This window comes from Saimiri boliviensis, chromosome 1, assembly GCF_048565385.1.
Source record: "Saimiri boliviensis isolate mSaiBol1 chromosome 1, mSaiBol1.pri, whole genome shotgun sequence".
NCBI lineage: Eukaryota > Metazoa > Chordata > Mammalia > Primates > Cebidae > Saimiri > Saimiri boliviensis.
The window spans coordinates 188,367,262-188,388,088 of record NC_133449.1 but is presented as its reverse complement, the minus strand read 5'-3'; the positions used below and the strand labels follow the sequence as shown (position 1 = coordinate 188,388,088).

General features: G+C 36.5%; 1 long non-coding RNA gene across 1 annotated transcript in view; it reads right to left on the bottom strand.

Annotated features, from left to right (window-relative positions):
- The window catches only part of LOC141580570 (uncharacterized), a 609,954-nt gene that overhangs the window by 253,346 nt on the left and 335,781 nt on the right, over positions 1-20,827 (bottom strand). The gene's annotated exons all lie outside the window — the stretch shown is intronic.

Sequence of the window (20,827 nt, the reverse complement as noted above, 5' to 3'; positions counted from 1 at the left end):
GAAGGCAAGAACAGAGAAAAAAGCACAAAAAGGAATGAACAAAATCTTCAAGAAATGTGGGACTATGTGAAAAGACCTAATCTACGACTGATAGGTGTACCTGAATGTGATGAAGAGAATGAATCCAAGCTGGAAAATACTCTTCAGGATATTATCCAGGAAAACTTCCCCAACCTAGCAAGGCAGACCAATATTCAAATCCAGGAAATACAGAGAACACCACAAAGATATTCCTCAAGAAGAGCAACCCCCAGGCACATAATCGTCAGATTCACCAGGGTTGAAATGAAAGAGAAAATGCTAAGGGAAGCCAGAGAGAAAGGTCGGGTTACCCACAAAGGGAAGCCAATTAGACTCACAGCAGATCTCTCAGCAGAAACCCTACAAGCCAGAAGAGATTGGGAGCCAATATTCAACATCCTTAAAGAAAAGAACTTTCAACCCAGAATCTCCTATCCAGCCAAACTAAGCTTCATAAGTGAAAGAAAAATAAAATCCTTTGTGAACAAGCAAGCACTCAGAGATTTCATCACCACCAAACATGCTCTACAAGAACTCCTGAAAGAGGCTCTACACATATAAAGGAACAACCAGTACCAGCCACTCCAAAAACACACCAAATGGTAAAAGAGCATCAACACAATCAAGAATCTGCATCAACTAACCAACAAAACAGCCAGGTAGCATCAAAATGACAGCATCAAATTCACACATAACAATACTATCCCTAAATCTAAATGGACTAAATGACCCAATCAAAAGACACAGACTGGCAAATTGGATAAAAAGCCAAAACCCATCAGTGTGCTGTATGCAGGAAACCCATCTTACATGCAAGGATACACAAAGGCTCAAAATAAAGGGATGGAGGAAGATCTACCAAGCAAATGGAGAGCAAAAAAAGGCAGGAGTTACAATTCTCATCTCTGATAAAACAGACTTTAAAGCAACAAAGATCAAAAGAGACAAAGAAGGACATTACATAATGGTAAAAGGATCACTGCAACAAGAAGAGCTAAAGATCCTAAATATATACGCACCCAATACAGGAGCACCCAGATACATAAGGCAAGTTCTTAATGACTTACAAAGAGACTTAGACTCCCACACAATAATAGTGGGAGACTTTAACACCCCATTGTCAATATTACACAGATCAACCAGACAGAAAATCAACAAGGATATCCAGGACCTGAATACAGACATGGAACAAGCAAACCTAATAGACATTTACAGAACTCTCCACCCCAAATCCACAGAATATACATTCTTCTCAGCACCACATCACACCTACTCTAAAATTGACCACATAATTGGCAATAAATCACTCCTCAGCAAATGCAAAAGAACAGAAATCATAACAAACAGTCTCTCAGACCACAGTGCAATCGAGTTAGAACTCAGAATGCAGAAACTAACTCAGAACCACACAGCTTCATGGAAACTGAACAACTTGCTCTCGAATGTTGACTGGAAAAACAATGAAATGAAGGCAGAAATAAAGATGTTCTTCGAAACCAATGAGAACGAAGACACAACATACCAGAATCTCTGGGACACATTTAAAGCAGTCTCTAGAGGAAAATATATAGCAATGAGTGCCCACATGAGAAGAAAGGAGAGATCTAAAATTGACACCCTATCATCAAAATTGAAAGAGCTAGAGGAGCAAGATCAAAAAAACTCAAAACCTAGCAGAAGACAGGAAATAACTAAGATCAGAGCAGAACTGAAGGAAATAGAGACACAAAAAACTCTTCAAAAAATCAATAAATCCAGGAGCTGGTTTTTTGAAAAGATCAACAAAATAGACAGACCACTAGCCAGATTAATAAAAAAGAAAAGAGAGAATAACCAAATTGATGCAATAAAAAACGATAAAGGGGATATCACCACAGATTCCACAGAAATCCAAACCATCATCAGAGATTATTACAAACAACTCTATGCACATAAACTAGTAAACCTGGAAGAAATGGATAAATTCCTGGACACCTGCATCCTCCCAAGCCTAAACCTGGAAGAAGCCGAAACCCTGAATAGACCAATAACATGGTCTGAAGTCGAGGCAGCAATAAAGAGCCTACCACCCAAAAAAAGCCCAGGTCCAGATGGGTTCACAGCTGAATTCTACCAGACATACAAGGAGGAGCTAATACCATTCCTTCTGAAACTATTCCAGACAATCCAAAAAGAGGGAATTCTTCCCAAATCATTTTACGAGACAAATATCATCCTGATACCAAAACCTGGCAGAGACTCAACAAGAAAAGAAAATTTCAGGCCAATATCCATGATGAACATAGATGCAAAAATCTTCAATAAAATACTGGCAAACCAACTGCAACAGCATATCAAAAAGCTCATCCACCATGATCAAGTAGGATTCATCCCGGGGATATAGGCTGGTTCAACATACGCAAGTCCATAAACGTAATTCACCACATAAACAGAACCAAGGACAAAAACCACATGATTATCTCAATTGATGCAGAGAAGGCTTTTGACAAAATTCAACAACCCTTTATGCTAAAAACCCTCAATAAACTAGGTATTGATGGAATGTATCTCAAAACAAAAAAAGCTATTTATGACAAACCAACAGCCAATATCATACTGAATGGGCAAAAACTGGAAGCATTCCCTTTGAAATCTGGCACTAGACAAGGATGCCCTCTCTCACCACTCCTATTCAATATAGTACTGGAAGTTCTAGCCAGAGCAATCAGGCAAGAAAAAGAAATAAAGGGTATCCAAATTGGAAAGGAGGAAATCAAATTGTCTCTATTTGCAGATGACATGATTGTATATCTGGAAGACCCCATCATCTCAGCCCAAAATCTCCTGAAACTGATAAACAACTTCAGCAAAGTCTCAGGATACAAAATCAACGTGCAAAAATCACAAGCATTCCTATACACCAGCAATAGACTTCAAGAGAGCCAAATCAAGAACGAACTGCCATTCACAATTGCTACAAAGAGAATAAAGTACCTAGGAATACAACTAACAAGGAACGTAAAGGACCTCTTCAAGGAGAACTACAAGCCATTGCTCAACGAAATAAGAGAGGATACAAACAGATGGAGAAACATTCCATGTTCATGGTTAGGAAGAATCAACATCGTGGAAATGGCCATACTGCCCAAAGTAATTTACAGATTCAACGCTATTCCCATCAAGCTACCAATGACCTTCTTCACAGAACTGGAAAAAAACACCTTAAACTTTATATGGAACCAAAAGAGAGCCCGCATAGCCAAGTCAATTCTAAGCAAAAAGAACAAAGCAGGAGGCATCACACTATCGGACTTCAAACTATACTACAAGGCTACAGTAATCAAAACAGCATGGTACTGGTACCAAAACAGAGATATAGACCAATGGAACAGAACAGAGGTCTCAGAGGAAATACAACATACCCACAACCATCTGATCTTTGACAAACCTGACAAAAACAAGCAATGGGGAAAGGATTCCCTATTTAATAAATGGTGTTGGGAAAACTGGCTAGCCATGTGCAGAAAGCAGAAACAGGACCCCTTCCTGACACCTTACACCAAAATTAACTCCAGAGGGATTAAAAACTTAAACATCAGACCTAATACCATAAAAACCTTAGAAGAAAATATAGGCAAAACCATTCAAGACATAGGCGTAGGCAAGGACTTCATGACCAAAACGCCAAAAGCAATGGCAACAAAAGCCAAAATAGACAAATGGGACCTAATCAAACTCCACAGCTTCTGCATGGCAAAAGAAACAGTCAGTAGAGTGAATCGGCAACCAACAGAATGGGAAAAAATTTTTGCAGCCTACCCATCTGACAAGGGGCTGATATCCAGAATTTACAAAGAACTAAACCAGAACTACAAGTAAAGAACAAACAAGCCCATTCAAAAGTGGGCAAAGGATATGAACAGATACTTTACAAAAGAAGACATACAGGAGGCCAACAAACATGAAAAAATGCTCATCATCACTGGTCATCAGAGAAATGCAAATCAAAACCACATTGAGATACAATCTCACACCAATTAGAATGGCGATCATTAAAAAATCGGGAAACAACAGATGCTGTAGAGGATGTGGAGAATAGGAACACTTTTACACTGTTGGTGGGAATGTAAATTAATTCAACCATTGTGGAAGACAGTGTGGCAATTCCTCAAGGACCTAAAAATAGAAATCCCATTTGACCCAGCAATCCCATTATTGGGTATATATCCAAAGGATTATAAATCATTCTACTACAAGGACACGTGCACACGAATGTTCATTGCAGCACTGTTTACAATAGCAAAGACCTGGAACCAACCCAAATGCCCAACGATGATAGACTGGATAGGGAAAATGTGGTACATCTACACCATGGAATATTACGCAGCCATCAAAAACGATGAGTTCACGTCCTTTGTAGGGACATGGATGAACCTGGAAACCATCATTCTCAGCAAACTGACACAAGAGCAGAAAATCAAACACCGTATATTCTCACTCATAGGTGGGTGTTGAACAATGAGAACACATGGACACAGGGAGGGGAGCACTACACACTGGGGTCCGTTGGGGGGAAATGGGGGAGGGGCGGGGCGGTGGGGAGGTGGTAAGAGATAGCATGGGGAGAAATGACAGATACAGGTGAGGGGACGGAAGGCAGCAAACCACACTGCCAAGTGTGTACCTATGCAACAATCTTGCATGTTCATCACATGTACCCCAAAACCTAAAATGCAATAAAAAAAAAGATTGAAGGTTAAAAAAAATAAAAATAAAAAATAAAATAAAATAAAATACTTTTTTCATCATTGCTGGATAGTAGGCACTCTGCTTGTTCGTGCTGAAGATGCAAGGTTAGCAGTACACAGTTTTCTCAAATAACTTCCAATATTGACATTGTTAGGCAATTATAGAGAAGACTCAATTTAAAACAGAAGATAAAGTCTTTGATTAATAAGTGTACTCAAAGGCAAACAATGCCAGGAGCATGAGGAATGACTTTATGAAGAATCATCATTGCATGCTTTTCTCCACAGAGTAATATTGGAGGATATACAAAAGGGAGGTGACTATCATTCCCACCTTATAAACGACAGTACTTAAAACTCAGAAAATCCAGTTGCTTAGCCCATGTTGATCCAGCTAAAGAGTAATGGAATCATTTTCCCAACTCAGATTATCAAAATTCAAATACCGACTATATATTCTCCTTTAGAGCACTACCTTCTATTTCTAACCAGCTAAAGGGCTTAAACTAAATTACTTTGTAAAATATCCTATGATCACTGCATCCTCTGGAGAAAAAGAATATTTTTATAGTTATGATCCTATGTCAATTATTAAGTCCATTCAAGTTGTGACATTTATCATATACTGAAATAATTTTAGAAGTTTCCATGGGTAAATTATACAGGAAGCAAATAGGAATTGTGCCTTCCACAAAGAAACTATGAAATCATTTTTCCTAGGCAATCTATGACTCAGAAAACCATATCTAAATGTGTTATTTTGGAAGATTTACATTAGATAAATAATAAGCAGTACAGGAAGGAATCCAATAGTAGGCAAATGGCCATGTGACTTTGTGTGTTTTTTCACTTAATTTAGTGCTTTATTTGGAGCTCCTTATATCAATTGTAATAAGAAACTGGCGCTGCTGCTTCATGTGTGGGTGATTACGGGGGAAGATGGCTGTCAAAAGTAGAAGATGCCCACGAGATGTCTGAAAATATAAAACCACATTTTGCAAAGTGATTGCTGGGGTTTATCTGCCATGCACAGACTGTCAGTTGATAGTCACTAAAATTTGAATGAGACAGTCATTTTGAAATGTAGTATTGAAAACAAGCCTTTAATTTTTAACTAACTACATTAACTGAATTTTCCAAACATTTTTAAAGCAGAAATGTGAAAATTGCTGATCATACATAATACTGCTCGTATTCCCCATTATTCAATCATCAGCACATAAAGCACTTATTCACTTTGCTACTACTTAAAATATCACAAAACTGCCTTGTGCTTGATTGTGACATGTTAATACTAATACTTTATTTCATTAGTCATTTATACATACAGATGTTGTCTAGATTTCTAAAAAATATGTAGGTATACTGAGCCAGGAGAATAGGGGCTGGACACAGGGAAACTAAGGACTTCCTAGAGCTAAATTAAATGGAGAAACCCCAAGCTTCTAAGCCCAAGTAAGTGCTGTGTAACTCGACTTGACCTATGGCAGGAAACATCCTCTTCTTTTGCATAGGGTGTATACCAAGTAATGAACTTTGTAACCTCACTTCATCCTCTTCATTTGCATAGAGTATACACTAGGTAAATAGCTTTGTAACTTTACTTCACCCTCTTCACTTACATAAGGCATATACCAAGTAACAAATGGAAACCTCAAGAGGGTATTTAAACCACAGAAAATTCTGTAACCAGGTTCCTGAACCTATGCTCCGGCGATTCCCACCCTGTGGAGTATACTTTTTCAATAAATCTCTGCTTTTGGTGCTTAATTCTTTTGCTTTGTTTGTGCATTTTGTCCAGTTCTTTTTTCAACACACCAAGAACCTGGACAGTCTCCACCAGTAACAATACTAAGCTATCAATATTGTAATAAATTAATGTGTATTCACAACAATTCTGAAATAATAATGAGTAAATTTTATACTTGTACAGGGAGATCAATGAATGTCATAAACATATTATCTGACTGAAACTATGCAGAACTTACAGGACAACTGATATTTTCTTTGTGATTCCAATAGTATCTAAAATAAATAAAGTATAAAGTAATTCATAGGAAGCACTATCACCCTATATTCCTGTAAAAAAATAGAGATTTTTGAAAACTTAATATAATGACTACCTGAAAACAATCTTATAGTTCCAAAATCATCTCCTTTGACTCCATGCTCCACATCCAGGGCACACTAACGTAAGGGGTATGCTCCCAATGCCTTGAGCAGCTCTCCTCTGTGGCTTTGCAGGGTACAGCCCCAGTGGCTGCTCTTAAGAGTTGGAGTTGAGTGCCTGTGGCTTTTTCAGGTGCAGAGTGCAAGATGCTGTTGGATGTACTATCCTGGTGTTAGGAGGGCAGTGGCCCCCTTTGTACAGCTCACTAGGCAGTGACCCAGAAGGGAGTCTGTGTGGGGGTTCCAACCCCACTTTGGCGTGGTTCAGTCCAAGACTCAAAAACATGGAAGCCAACAGTGCAGGCCTTAGTTTGAGACATAAAACCTGAGAGCCCCCCGGAGGCCACTGGTGCAAATCCCAGAGTCTAAAGGCTGAGGAACTCTGGAGTCTGATATCCAAGGGCAGAAGAGAAGCAGCAAATGTCTGGCACAAAAAAAGAGCGAGAAAGTGAGAGGCCCAGAAAGCTGCTTATACCTTCTTCTACCTACTTTGTTCTAGCCACACTGGCAGCTGACTAAATTTTACTGGAACTATAGCAGGAAACATCTTCTTCTTTTGCATAGGGTGTGCACCAAGTAAATAACTTTCATCTTCTTCAGTTGCATAGAGTATACACTAAGTAAATAGCTTTGTGACTTTACTTTCACTGATGAATGGTATCCACCAACATTGGGGGCAGGTATTCCTCGCTCATTCTGCTGACTCAACTATCAATCTCCTCAGGCAACACCCTTATAGACACATGCAGAAACAATACTTGTTCAATCATCCAGGCATTCCTCAATCCAGTGAAGTAGTCACCTAGTACTATCACAGTGACCATCTGTGTTTTCCACAGTGTTTTCCAATCAATTCAACAACCAGTTCTCCAGTCCTCCAACACCAACTGGGTATCCAACAATTCAATTCAATACTGACACTAATCATAATTACTGCAGACCCACAGGATTGTCCCTGGATGCCAGCTTGAAATGGGGTGCCCAAGCTACCTACAGTTCGACCCAGCTAATGACAAATTTAGGGGTTCCCACAACCTAAACTTCCATTCAAGTTCAATGTTCTAGAATGACGCACACAACTCAGAAAGTGCTATACTTACTATCACAGCTTTATTATCAGGGATACGACTCTGGAACAGCCAAATGGCAGAGTTACACAAAGCATGGACGGGGTGGTGCAGAGCTTCCATGCCCTCTTTGAGTGGACCACCCTCCCAACACATCAAGAGTTTCCAATGTTCACCAACCTGGAAGCTCTCCGAACCCCATTATTCAAATGATTTTATAACCCAATCTCCCATGCCTTCCCTATTCCTGGAAGATAAAGAGGAGCTGAAACTTCAAACCCTCTAGTCCTGTGATAGCCTTTTCTGATGACCAGCCTGCATTCTGAAGCTCTCTAGGGGTCCCTTAACCATGAGTCATCTCATTAGCATACAAAAGACATACTTATTTCTCAGGTGATTCAAATTGTAGGAGCTCTGTGCCAGGAACCTGGGCCAAAGACCTAATATATATATTGTTCTTATACCATATCATCCTTAACCATTTAATCCTCCAAGACTTCATGGAAACCACAAATCCAATTATTATTACCAAACAATGCTAACAGATTGATATGTCCTGCCTCTGAAAAATCTCACAAACCCAAAGATAAAGTATTATTGCTATTTAATTAATTTTATAACATTGCCCAAACATCACTATCATGCTCCAGGTAACTTTAGGAATAAGAATGTGGTAAATCCGGATGTGCTGAGATTAACCTGTAATATTCCTTATGTCATCTGAAGATAATCTATTCCCCTTTCTAGTAGAAGGAAAAGCTTTATTCAACAGATCAAAACTAAAACTACAATTTGCCATCAATATCTGTGACAAAGAACAACAGTACAATTAGAATGCATATTTTTCATGACCCATCAGCTGGTAGAGTGAATGAGAAGTAGAGTACTATGAGGACAGAGCTAATATATAATATATATATTTAATGCTGTGTTTAATTTCCCATGTGCACTTAGCAAAAATGTGCCCCCATAGACACGTGGACAACTTAATACGTGTGATGAAAGGAAAAAGCAGTGAAAGCACTGAGAATAGTTACTTACATATGTATGTATATATGTGTATATTCTCTAGAAATAGTAGCAAAACAGATATCAAGGGAGAATACTAAGCTAGATATTGTAATATTATGAGAGACTCCTAGAAACCACTTAATCTTATCAGAACTAACTTATTTGATAATTGTGAAACATTTATTTCTTGTGGACTAAGAGCAAGGTCTGCTACATATAAAAGGCATGGTTTTAAGCAAAATAAGGCCTGTTTAAATTTTTTGCAAATGACAAAGAGCAGTATTTTACCCAAAATATCTTTAACATTAGCCTGTCTTAGAATCTAAACATTTATAACATAATTATTATTCTCTTTTTCTTCATTTCCTTCTCCTTTTTCTCCTCCCCTTCATTCTCTTCTTTTTTTCCCCTCTGTAATATTAAACATGGCTCTTAAACTCCAAGCATCACTTGAGAGGGGTACTCTATTATGCCAAATCAGTAATTAACACCTTCAAGTACTTCGATACTTATCATAAAAGAGGAAGAAAATAGTAGCTTGGTAAATTTAGATACAGATGATCAAAGAGATCAATAGCATAAGATTGCCAAGTCAAAACTCCTTCACGACAGAACTAGAAGCAATAGGGAGAAAAAAAAGAGATGGCTATGGAAGATGAACTTTATTCCTTTCCTTTTATCAGACATACTGGGTATTTGCAAAATACAGAAGAATCAAAATGGCTGACTAGACACAGGTAGTTTGTGCTTCCTCCACAGAGAAGAGTCAGGATGGTAAGCAGATATTCACGTTTAAAGCAGATCATCTGGGAGCGAATGCTGGGATTCATCAGATAAGAGACAAGAAGTGCCAGAAGTAAGAAGAGAGTTTGAGTTAGCTTACCCAGCCAGGAATTGATTGAAAGCCAGGAGAAGCTCCTGGACACGGGGAAACAGTAGGAGGGGAATCCTCAAAGCTGAGAAATGGGCTTTATTGGTCTGGGCTTCAAGAGAAACCTTCAACCCACTGGTCCATGTGCCTGACATATGGAGCTGCTTAAAGACTGTGCAGAAACATTGCTCCAGAAGGGAGAACCCACATAGAATCCCACAGGCATCTGAGCTCGGAGCAGCCTCAACTGGGAGCCTTTTCAAGTCCTCAGATACCAGGGATCTACAGACAGGGCTACAGCCATTGTGTGCTCTAAGGAGGGAGAGGAAGAATGGTCACACATACACCTCTGGTATGTACTTGTAGCCGCGCTACAGTTGCTGTTGAGGCTGAGATGGAAGTGAACCACACTCCCCACAGCTTTTTGTTCACACTGCTTGCCTAGTGCTGCTCTACTCTCTCTGATCCCAGGCCCAAGTCACCATTTTGAGAGTTTAATGCTGAGCTACACTCTATCCTTGCCCTGAGTTTGGGCTGAGGTGGCTACACTGTCAAGGCCAAGCACTGACAGGAAACCAGGCAATTCCATGCATATTTAAGACAATACCCACTACCTCGCAACTGGCTAGTTGTGAGACTGAGGCTTGAGCAGGCTTTATCTCCCACAGCTTCTTGTCCCTGCTCCTTGCCTGAGAGGAAACCTAATCCTTCCAGTCATAAGCCCATGGATGGCACCACTTTGAAAGTTTAAAAACATTCTTTGGCAACCTGGCAGCAGTGGCCACAACAGACATTTTAGTCTCCAGCTAGAGATTCGAGTTCTTGCTCTGGAATGGCGGCAGGGCCCTCATAGCCAGAATTGAGCTATGAAAGGATAAACAAGATTGATAGATCACAATTGATAGATTGATAGCTAGATTAAAAAAGAAAAAATATATCCCAATAAGCACAATCAGAAATGATAAAGGTGGCATCATAAATGATCCCATAGAAATACGAAAGATCCTCAGAGATTATTATAAACACTTCTATGAACACAAACTAGAAAATCTAGAACGAAATTGGATAAATTCCTAAAAAACACACAACCTCCCAAGATAGAACCAGAAAGAAGTAAAATCCCGAACCAACCAATAATGAATAATTAAATTGAATCAACAGTAATAAAAAAAATCTACCAACCAAAAGAAGCCCTGATCCAGATGGATTCACAGTCAAATTCTGCCAGACATACAAAGAGCTTGTAGCAATCTTATTGAAACTATTCCAAAAATTTGGGGAGGAGGAACTGCTCTCTAACTCATTCTACAAAAAATGTAATATCCTGACACCAAAATCTGGCAAAGACACAACAAAAAAGAAAACTACAGGCCAATGTCCTTGATGAATATAGCTGCAAAATATCTTCAATAAAATAATAACAAACCATGTCCAGTATCACATCAAAAGTTAATTCATCACAATCAAGCAGGCTTCATTCCTGGGATACAAGGACTTTTCACCATAAACCAATCAGTAAATATAATTCATCACATAAACAGAATTAGAAACAAATCCATATGATCATCTCAATATATGCATAAAAGGCATTCTTGATAAAAATGCTTAACACACCAGGCATTAAAGGAATATATCTCAAAATTACACGACCTAATATGACATACCAACAGCTAACATTATACGGAATGGGCAAAAGCTGGAAGCATTCCCCTAAAGAACCAGAACAAGATAAAGATGTTCATTCTCACCAGTCTTATTCAGTATAGTTCTAGAAATCCTTGCCAGAGCAATCAGAGAAGAGGAAAAAATGAAAGGTATCCAAATAGGAAGAAAATAAGTTAAACTATCCCTCTTTATAGATGATACAATTCTATACCTAGAAAATCCTAAATATTCTGCCCAAAGGCTCCTAGAACTGATAAACAACTTCAGTAAACTCAGGATACAAAGTCAATGCACAGAAATCAGTAGCATTACTATAGATCAATAACGTTCAAGCCAAAAACTAAATCAAGACCATAATTCCACTTTGAATAACCACATCAAAATAAAATATCTAGGAATACATCTAACCAAAGAGGCAAAACATCAGTACAGGGAGCACTACAAAATACTGCTGAATAAAAACTCATAGATGACAAACAAATGAAAAAGCATTTCATGCTTATGGATTGGAAGAATTGGTATCATTAAGACATTCATATTACCCAGTGCAATATACAGATTTAAGACTTTTATCAAATTACCAACATGATTTTTCACATAATTAGGAAAAACTTTTCTAAAGTTTATATGGAACCAAAAAAGTGTTGGAATAGCCAAGACAATTCTATACAAAAAGGATAAAGCCGAGGCACCACATTATCCAACTTCGAACTATACTACATGCTACAGTAGCCAGAACAGCATAGTACTGGTACAAAAATAGACATATAGATCAATGGAACAGAATAGAGACCCCTAAAATAAAGCCACACACCTAAAATCATCTGATCTTTCGCATAGTCAACAAAAATAAACAATGGAGAAAGGATATCCTATTCAATTAATGGCACTGGGAAAACTGACTAACCACATGCAGAAGAATGAAACAGACTCCTACCTGTGACCTCATAAAAAATAAACTCTAGATGGATAAATATTTAAATGTAACACCTGAAACTATAAAAATCCTGAAAGAAAACCTAGAAATTATTTTCTAAATATTGGCTCAGGCAAAAAAATTGTGACTACATCTTCAAAGGCAAGTGCAACAAAAACAAAAATTGACAATTGGAACCTAAACTAGAGATTCTGCACAGCACAAGGAACTATCAGAAGATTAAACAGAAACCTATAGAATGGAAGAAAATATGTGCAAACTATGCATTAACAAATAACTGTCATCTACAATCTATAAGGACCTTACACAAATCAACAAGGAAAACACAATTTCATTAAAAAGTAAGCAAAGAATATGAACAGATGTTTCCCAAAAGGAGAAATATAAACAGCAAACATATGAAAAAAATACTCAACATTACTATCAGAGTTGCAAATAAAAACCATAATGAGATGCAACCTCACATTACTCAGACATACAATTTATCTATATAACAAACCTATATATTTCCCTGAACCTAAAAGTTAAAAGATAAATAGAATTACGAAAACTGCCTCTGCCATCCCCACTAAAAAAACAGCAGATACTGGTGAGGTTTCAGAGAAAAGAGAACACTTAATACACTGTTGATGCAAACACATATTGTTTCAGCCCCTGTGGAAAGCAGTTTGGAGATTTCTCAAAGAACTAAAATAGAATTACTATTTGACCCAGCAATCCCAATACTGGGCAAAAGGATAATAAACTGTTCTACCAAAAAGTTACCTGCATTTGGATGTCTATCATAGTACTATTCACAACAGTAAAGACATGGAATCTACCCAGGTGCCCATAAAGGGTACACTGAATAAAGAGAATGTGGTACATACAAACCATGAAATACTATGTAGCCATAAAAAAAGAATGAAATAATGTTCCTTGTAGCAACATGGATGCAGCTGGATATCATTATCCTAAGCAGATCATTGCAAAAATACAACACCTAATATCACATGTTCTTAATTATAAGTGAGTGCTAAACACTGAATAGGCATAGACACAAAGTTGGGAACAATTAACACTGCAGATTTCTAAAGTGAGTAGGGAGGGAGAAGAGTCAAGTGTTGAAAACCTACCTATTGGGTACAATGTTCACTACTTGGGCAAAAGTATCGTTAGAAGTTCAAACCTCAGCATCAAGCAATATACCCATGTAACAAACCTGCACATTTACTCCTTGAATCCAGGGTAAAATAACAAAATGAAATGCAATGCAATGAAATATATGGTCCTATCCAAATCTGAGAATAAAATATGATGGGATTTTCCAAACCAAGGTAAATTCTTAGTTTACCATAGATATTCTTGTGTAGCAGGCACTTTTGGTCACTTTCCCATATATATCTGCTCCCTCTCTCCTAACAGAAGTATGATTTTGTTCATGTATACCCGCTCCTCCTAACAATTCTGAGAAGTCTAGAATACTTTTCAGCACCAGGGAGTGAATCTTAAATTTCATAAATCAGTCTCAGTGATTCTATTACCCTACGCAATTGTTCTAAGCATAGATATGTGATGCAGTTCTAGTCAATGCAGCCGGAGTGTTAAGACTACTGAGGAATCCTGGGAGTGGTATTCTTACAGAACCCAACAGTGTCTCTTTCATCTAGGTATGCCACCTAGAAGAGCTGCAGTCTGGAATGTGGCCTGAAGACAAAGCCATTGTGGTGAGAATTGTAAAAAGGAAAGGTCATTACTTCATTGTGCCATTGGCTAAACCAATCTTAGAACAGCTCTGACTGCCCTTCTTCTTATATGGATAATAGATTCCTTTGCTGTTGAAAACACTTTCTGTCGATTTTCTGTTACCTGCAGCCACTGACCTCTATGTTGTCAAAGCCCAGGTCCCCTTTCCAGCTCTACTCTTGACTAGAGCTACAGAAACTTTGACACATTTACTTATTTCCCCCTTATTGAAGTACTTAGTTTCTATGAAACTATTGTCTCCTAATTTTTTTTCTCCTACAATAAGAAACAGTTATAGTTCTCCTTTGTGCAATCACTAAAATTTAGAATTCCTCAGGATTTCTCTTGGGTCTCTCTTTTTTTTCTTTCAACCTACAGTAGCTTCATACTTAATATTTTTCCTTTGACATTTGATACCCCCTATGAGCTGATTAACTTCAGGTAATTTAGTACAGAACTATTTTCTGCGTTCTTGGTATATATTTTGACCATCTCGTTGAGACATCCTCTGATATTCCACAGGTTTATCGAACTGAAAACGTCCAAAATTGAGTCATTGGTGCTTGACACTACACTGCTTTTCCTTTACACAGACACCAAACACAATTGCAGTTACCAGTTGGTTACATTAGAAACTTAGGAATCATCCTTGGCTCACGTTCCACATCCAACATGTCTTTCACCTACCTATCTACCTCTCTTCATTTCCGTTACTGTCTTCTTGGTTGAGGGCAGCAATATCTTTAGTATCCTAAATATAACAGTTGCCTAACTGCTATCTCCACTTTTGGCTTTCTATGATCCATCTCCTATGCAGCAGCCAGAGTATTATTATAAAAATCTAATGGATTCCCTATTAACAGCCTCTCTCTTCCATGCTATTTCTATACTTAGGCCTAAATCCAAAGGGTTTGAAGGAGCTGAGATAATCTCATAGTCTGAACGTGCTGACCTCTCCAATACTACCTCATGTGATTCTCTGACCCATTCACTATGCTCTAAATACACTGACATCTTTACATACGTCTAAAGAAGACACATCTTTCCTCTCCCAACTATTTCACAGAGTTAATTCCTGCTCATCTTTCAGGTTTCAGCCTGAATATTACTTCAAATGATGACTTCCAGAACCACCCCATCTAAACTATATCCTTAACCTTTATTGTCTCTCATGAACTGTTCTAATTAATTTTATAGCACATAGCAACACTTAAACATGTATATATATACACATATACCTATATACATATATGTATAAATTACATTCATGTATATGCATATATATATTTATACACACACACACACACACACACACACACAGAGAGAGAGAGAGAGAGAGAGTATATCCTACTAGAGCATAAACTCTAAAATGACAGGCCAGTGCCTGTTTTGTCCATCTAACCAATGGCAAAGAACTTGGAACCCAGCTAAAGAAAGAACTTTTCAAAAAGTTTTGGACAACTGACGAGGTCACAGGCAGGAAAAAAGTAGGTGGATACTGCTAGGCTTGACATATCTAGACCACTACCATGGCTCTAATAAACAGGGCTGGCTTAGGCTAATGCTAAAGCAGAGACAGGCAGCTTTTACAACATTTCCATATTGTCTTGATATTAATATTCTTAATCTTCCATTGTGGTTAGATATAGAACTCATTAGATATCCCCAAGCAGAATAGAATAAATAACATTTATCTCTTATGGAAAATATCTTATTCTTTAAAGCCACCATAACATTATAATGAAATAAATTGGTATTTAATACTGATTTGCTGTGAATTAAATGAATATATTGATTATAACAGATTATTTGAATGCTGCTACTAGAAAGAAACACAGTGTAGTGAAAATATGACATTTATAGTCTCCCAGAGCTAAATTTGGAATTGATTCCTGATCATTACTAGTTACAGATTTGGGAGAAGTCTATCTTTTTGTACTTTTCAAAATTTATGTAAATAGGGATACATTTACGTCTGATAGGTATTTTTATGGTGTTTATAAAAGGGTGTGTGGGACAGTAAATTTCTCAGGTCCTAGCACAGAATGGGAAGTTACAATGTTGCAGATTATCAAAAGCTGGTGATACAATTTTATTGTATTTTTAGTGTTATCTGCTAATGAAGAAGCTAATGTGAGCAATGTTTGCCAGAAAGGGCAGAGTTAGAGATATTCAGAATCATTCATGTGGACATGAAATTTGCACTAGAAGGAAAAGCCAGGGGAACAAGATGGAGAATGTAGTGGTTTATGGCTAAGTTAATTTCAAAGCTGATTCCATTGATCCATTTATTGAAAAAAAAAATTATCACCTCACACATTTAGAAATGTCAATCAATGAATGTATCAATAGTTTACCCAAGTTTACCTTCTATCATATCGTTACTTTTTATTATACTGCAATATACATGAAACAATATTTTGCTTTCATTTCTAAGGTCTAATGAGCCATATAGATGCTAAGTCATGCTCAAATCTATTGGCAAGTGGCTTTACAAAGAATAATGCTGTAACTCATCTATGCATAAACAAGATTTACAATGCCCTGGAAAGTTGAATTCAAAAGACCAAAATTGAGCAGCAAAGACTGTTTCATACTGAGCCGTATGAAAAGTGATCTCATCCATTTGACTTGTATAAGTCTTAGTACTGTCTTTGAAACTAAACAGTTATAATTTTCATTTTAAAATTTCTGAAATTATTTTAGAAATGGCATCAAATGATCCAGAGAAAGAATGCTATTTATAATACCTATATAAAGGGAAGTATCAGAGTTTAAATACACACATTTATTTTTCTATCCGTGCTCCACAACATACATTATTGATGGGCCACACCAATGTTATCAAATGGAAAATATAATAAAATATTTCTGTTTCTTTTTCTCTCAATTCAATTGTTAAACCTCCAATTCCAAAGCTCAAAAATTGCTCCAAATCATCTTTATTTGTTAAGTCCTGTATAAACCATGCTCAGCAATAAGTTCTCCACGTTCCATTTTGCACTCTTAATAATGTTCACTAGAAAAATAATCCTATAAACATTCTGACTACTCTACTAAATTGTTTGCTTCTGTATGAATTTTTAGCCTTGGAAAGTAAACCTTTGTTTTGATAACCATAGAAAGTCTAAAGTAAATCCTATTAACCAAATAGAGATGAATCTTTTTCACCCTCATTCTGCTACAGTACATTTTATCTTTGAAGATATTTTCTTTAAGAATCTTTATATAAAGTTTTGCCTCATAAAATAAAATTGAAAATTTTACTCCATAAAAAATGATCCATGTCATGAATTTCAACATTTATATAATGGGAAAAATACAAACATATACACAAAAAGAAGAAAATATGCATGGCAAATTATGCCTAATGGTAGTTAAACTAAATATTGTTATGCAAATCTTATGATGCCTTGAGACAAGCTCATATTTTGAGTACCCAATTGGGATTTTATGATTATACATAGAACTTTAACCACTGTGTTACTTAAGTCAGTCACTACAAACTTTAAGCACCTGTTGTTTCTGCTAACCTATAACAGACTCTTAATGTTTCCCCTTTCTTAAGCATAGTTTTAATACTTAAGTAATAACCTCTCAATCTTCCCTATTTCTCTGTCTCTCTCCACTTCCATCTCTCACTTAGGCACATTATTCACATCGTGTTTGGTTTGTGTGGGGGGTTAGGGGGGCACGATTCATAGAATATTGGAAATGTAGGACAAGAGGAAAGAAGTCACAAGAAAGATAATAACTAAATGACATCAGGTGCAAAACTACATAAGAATATGCTGCCTCTCCTTATCACATATATTTCACAAAGCCACAAAATTCATCTTTACACAGAACACGTTTACAGCTCAGTTGGATGTAAGTAGGAATTAGCTACAGCTCACTAAACATTTCATCACATTATCTGATTGCATTTAAATTGTTTTTAGGTAACTCAAGGAACCAATTATTTGCAGGGAGCTCTGGGAATAGCAACACTTTCTCTCAACAAGAAGTCAGGGTACCCTCTTCATCTATTTTTAAAGTTAAATCTCTTTCATAGCCAGTGTGAAATTTTTAACAAAGTCTGATTTGCTGTTAAAGATTTTGCACAATGCTACATAATTCCACTTAACACTCAAGCTAGGAAAAGACCTGAATGCTAACCTGCACTCCAACACTAATAACTGTTTCAGGCAGTACACAAGTTAATTTCAGATGTCAAAATAAGTTTCATTATCTCCCTCCCCTAGTTTTTTTTTAAATAGCCTTTGAAAATCATGGAATTATGACTATTACGTGTTTTCTTCAGGGCTAGATGATTTCAATAAAGCAAAATGGAAAATATCTCAAAAATATTCTTACTCTTCCTCAAACAATATAAGAAGTACATATTCAGTCAGCAGCAGTAATGCCTGTATAAAATGGGTAAGTGAAATTTGTCTTCATTATTTCATTAAACACCTTTTTGGTCAATTATGATGCCATCCAGTGTGAGGCATTATTTCTCAATGAGCTTCATACAAAATAAGAAATCAGCTGAAAGTAATAGATTCCACAAATAGACATGGTATAGTCGAATAAACTTGGAACACGCTAGGAAAGTTTAGTTGAACAAAACCAGTTTTTCTTTTAAGATTTTTTCATAGATTTCAGTATATTAATTTAAATTATAAACCCCCTAGAATGAGAAGGTACATACATAGTTTCTCCAAGCAGATAAAAGAGGAAATTCAGAGACTACAGACCGAGACAAACATGGGCACAGATACAGAATGCTCTACATGTTTGAGTAATGAAAATCTTTCTGATCCTTAGTTTCCTCATCTGCCATATGATAGAGTGAAAAAGATGGTCTCCAGAGATGAACACACCAATGCCCAAATCCCAGGGCTGTTACTTATTTGCTGTGAGTCACAGCCAATTTACTACAAGCTCTCCGTATCTCGAAGTCTCCTTTTAAAAAATAAAGAACATAATAATAATATCTATCACCAGATTTGTTGTAAGAATTACAGTGCTGAATAGTTTTAAAGTGCCTAAGCAACAGGTGTTTACTAAATATGATTTTGTTTCTCAATTCCCTTCTGTCTAGTACCCAAAGCCATTGTTGGGATATTTGAGCCTCCAAGCCTCAAGTTAGAATTAGATCCTCAATTATATGTGTGTGTGTGTGTGTGTGTGTGTGTGTGTGTGTGTGTGTAAAAAATGTGGCATGATTAAATCAAGCTTATTAACATAACCATCACCTTGCTTACCTATCATTTTTATGGCAAGACATTTGAAATTTAGTCTCTTAGTTACTTTGAAATATATTACACATTATTATATTTCTTTATATCATCAACAGAATAAAACTTTAAAAATAATCGCATTTTTAATAGCATCAAAAACATTAAGTCCTAAAAAATAGACCTAACAAAACTTATGCACCAGGAATATATAGAACTTTACTGGGATAAATTAAAGACTATTTGACTAAAGGAAGAGAAATGTCATGTCTGTAGATAGACTTCTCAAATTGATATATAAATTCAATGTTATCTCAATAGAATTCTACAAATTATTTCTTTTTGTAGAAAGAAATATAAATATAAAAAATTAATAGGTATATAAATAGGCTCAAAATAGCTAAGAGCAAAGTTAGAAACATCTATTATACCAAGAATTTTTATAAAACTACAGCAATTAAGGTGATGTATTGGTGCAAGATATAAACAGACCAACTGGACTGAATACTCCAGAGCTAGAACCACAGAGAAAAGGATACTTGATTTTGATAAAATTGCACTATAGAGCAGTGGTGAAAAGAAATAATAAAGACATTTTACTATTTGAGAAGAAGAAGAAGAAGACAAAGCAATTTTTTATGTGGACAAGAAATTTGAATAGGCACTTCACCAAATAGGAAAGAGCAAAACAGTCCATAGCTTTTTAAAAGTTGCTCAACATTGTTATTGCTCAGGGAAATTCAAATTAAAGCATCAATAGAATATCAGCATTGTTAGAATGAAGACACAAACACACACCTTGATGACATCATATGGTAGCATGGTTGTTGAATAACTGAAACCTCATGCACCATTGATGAAAATGGCAATGTAAATTGGTACAATCACTTTTGAAAACTGTTTTATATGATATATTAAATTTGAACATGATCCAACATTTTCACTCCTAGATATATAACAAAAAGAAAGTTTTACATGACCCAGAAGATGTGTACAATAATGTTTATAGCAGCATTATTCATAATAACTCCAGACAAAAACAATACTAATGTCTGCCAGCAGTTGAAAGCTTAAATACATTGTAGTTTGCTATGAAATATCATTCTGTGATACAATACTAAACAGAAGTAGACTTAATAAACATCAGATGCCCCAACCAAATCAATGAATCTCAAAAGAAAAGAAATATTTGAGTGAAAGAATACACAAAGATGTATGCTGCATGATTTATTTTGTATGAAGCTTTTGAAAACAGGCAATTTACAATGCTTGAAATCAAAATAGTGATTACCTTTGGGGAGGAGAGTAAGATTGTGAAGGAAGGGGCTTCTGCTGTGCAGGTAACTTAATTTCTTGATCTGTGTAGCGTTCACTTTGTGGTAATTTATTAGGTTGTAATCTTAAGATGTGTG